The sequence below is a fragment of the Mustela putorius genome, unplaced genomic scaffold (genome assembly GCF_011764305.1).
Source record: "Mustela putorius furo isolate JIRA1106 unplaced genomic scaffold, ASM1176430v1.1 tig00003853_pilon_pilon_pilon, whole genome shotgun sequence".
NCBI lineage: Eukaryota > Metazoa > Chordata > Mammalia > Carnivora > Mustelidae > Mustela > Mustela putorius.
This window is the reverse complement of record NW_025422005.1, coordinates 33,670,543-33,673,782: the sequence shown is the minus strand read 5'-3', so window position 1 is coordinate 33,673,782 and position 3,240 is coordinate 33,670,543.

The following is a 3,240-nucleotide window of genomic DNA, read 5'->3' as shown; positions in this document are numbered from 1 at the left end:
TAAAAAAACCACCACTTCTTCTTTTTTTTTAAAAGATTATTTACTTATTTATTTGACAGACAGATCACAAGTAGGTAGAGCAGCAGGCAGAGAGAGGGGGTGGGAAGCAGGCTCCCCGCTGGGCAGAGAGCCTGATGCCCGGCTCCATCCCAGGACCCTGAGACCATGACTTGAGCCAAAGGCAGAGGCTTAACCGACTGCGCCACCCAGGCACCCCCACCACGTTCTTCTTAAAGCCAAAATACTTGAGTCAAAGGTTGTTTTTCCCATGAGAAGCTTGGATAGCTCTTAAGTTCAGAGTTGACAAATAAAAATCAAAGTTGGGGCGCCTGGGTGGCTCACTGGGTTAAGCTTCTGCCTTCAGCTCAGGTCATGATCTCAGGATCCTGGGATTGAGCCCTGCATTGGCCTCTCTGCTCAGCGGGGAGCCTGCTTCCCTTCCTCTCTCTCTGCCTGCTTCTCTGCCTACCTGTGATCTCTGCCTGTTAAATAAATAAATAAAATATTTAAAAAAAATAAATAAAAAATCAAAGTGGTCTACAGGGCAAATATCAGGGTAATTTGATAAGGAAACCCATTAGCAAACCGTCTACAGTCGCCATACAACACCTCCTCCTTCAACAACTGGTTAATACAGAACTAGGAAAAATATCTTCAGGTTTCTGCAGAAAACAATTTTTTTTTTTTGATAAAGAAGCCCATGCTTCTCTCTATCAAACTCGAAGTTAAAACTTCGAGTGAGTGTAAAAGAAAGATAGTTTCAGACAGACAAGAATCAGAAAGTGTCTAACCCTGTGTACGAACACCTCACAAGGGAATACTCACCAAAGAAAAAGATTAACGTGTTCTACGAGAAACAGTGGCAGCGAAGTGTGACCCACAAGTGGAGGAAAAAAAAAAAGGCAGGAAAAGACTTATTGGAAATTGGTGCTTGAAAGATTTTTTTGTAAACATACAATTTAAATGTTTATTGTTTTCACTTTCTAGAAAGGCTTAATTGTACTAATAGAACAGAAAACACTGTAAATCTTCACAACGTGAAGTAACAAAAAATGGTAGGGGGAAGAGGGAAGAGGGAGTTGTTCAGGGAAGTGAGCCCCTGTCCTCGTTCTTCTTAGAGGGCAATCGATAGGCACTGCTGAAGGCGATAAATCCAGACATAGATGTTTAATAAGGGAGTTCCAGAAAAATGAAAAGTAATAATATAGCTAACCAAATCAGGAGGTATAAGTGGAAGGTCATATAATTCATTAAACTCCCAACCCTGGGGGTGCCGGGGTGGCTCAGTGGGTTAAAGCCTCTGCCTTCAGCTCAGGTCATGATCTCAGGGTCCCGGGATCTAGCCCTGAATCTGGTTCCCTGCTCAGTGGGGAGCCTGCTGCCCCCCCTGCCCCTGCCTGCCTCTCTGCCTACTTGTGATCTCTGTCTGTCAAATAAATAAATAAAATCTTAAAAAAAGAAAAAAACCTTACAGGAAACAAAAAAAAAAAAAAAAACAAAAACCCAATCCTGGAGTCACCAGGTGCTGTCTACTAAAGGTACAACTCATCCTTCAGTGCTTATCCCACCAGAAACTACACCAGGAAGCTTTACAGAATCAGAAGAGCTGAGGAGAGGAGGGAGGAGAGCTGACCGTTTGTTTTACATCCTTCAAGACTTTACCTATAACATGCTCCCTTTTTTCTTTAATTAAAAAAAAACTGTATAAAAAATATAAAATATAGGGGCGCCTGGGTGGCTCAGTGGGTTAATTCTCTGCCTTCGGCTCAGGTCATGATCTCAGGGTCCTGGGATCGAGTCCCACATCGGGCTCTCTGCTTAATGGGGAGCCTACTTCCTCCTCTTTCTCTGCCTGCCTCTCTGCCTACTTGTGATCTCTGTCAAATAAACAAATAAAATCTTTAAAAATATACATATACATAATATAAAATTAAAAAATAACCATTTTACAAACTTCTGTAACATTCGAGCGAGTGGCAGTTTAAAAGATGAAGTACTGGGGCGCCTGGGTGGCTCAGTGGGTTAAGCCTCTGCCTTCGGCTCAGGTCATGATCCCAGAGTCCTGATGGAGCCCTGCATCGGGCTCTCTGCTCGGCAGGGAGCCTGCTTCCTCCTCTCTCTCTGCCTGCCTCTTTGCCTGCTTGTGATCTCTGTCTGTCAAATAAATAAACAAAATCTAAAAAAAAAAAAAAAAAAAAAGATGAAGTACTGACATAGAAAGAGGTCCACAATGTATTGAAATGAAAAAGCACAATCTGCAGTAAGATAGAACTAGTTTTATTAAAAAAGAGTTTAGATACATGTTTGTATATTCATAGAAAATGCCGGAAAGGATGTAGACTAAATCATGACTCCCTCTGGGGATTTCAGGGGCAGGGAAAAGAATGGGGACTTTAACATTTTCTGATTCTATCCAATTTAGAAGACTTTTTTTTTTTTTTAACAAAGAATTCGTTATATAATTTTAAGTTTGTCTTTTTTTTTCTTTTTAAGATTTTATTTATTTACTTGACAGAGATCAGAAGTAGGCAGAGAGATAGGCAGAGAGAGAGAGGAGGAAGCAGGCTCCCCGCTGAGCAGAGAGCCTGATGTGGGGCTCGATCCCAGGACCCCGAGATCATGACCTGAGCTGAAGGCAGAGGCTTAACCCACTGAGCCACCCAGGCGCCCCTTAAGTTTGTCTTTTAAAAAATTAAAGAAAGGGGCTCAAGGGTGGCTCAGTGCGTTAAGCCTCTGCCTTCAGCTCAGGTCATGATCTCAGGGGCCTGGGATGGAGCCCTGCATCGGGCTCTCTGCTCAGCGGGGAGCCTGCTTCTCCCTCTCCCTCTGCCTGCCTCTCTGCCTACTTGTGATCTCTCTATCAAATAAATAAATAAAATCTTTAAAAAAAATTAAAGAGATATTGGGGTGCCTGGATGGCTCAGTTGGTTAAGTGTCTGCCTTCAGCTGGGGTTGTGATCCCAGAGTCCTGGGATCCAGCCCCTCATTGGGCTCCTTGCTCAGCAGGGAGCCTGCTTCTCCCTCTGCCTAAACTGCCCATTCTTCCCTGTGCTCTCTTGCTCTCTATCAAATGAATAACATTTCTTAAAAATTAAAGCAATAGTAATTCTTTGCAGTAAATTTGAAAAATTATGAAGAACATTACCTAACCTCACACCTCTTGGTATCTTTCCAGATATTTCTTTCCCAGTGTGTCTGTGTTCCTAGCTATGGCCGGGTAGCAGTGTGGAAAGAGCCCTG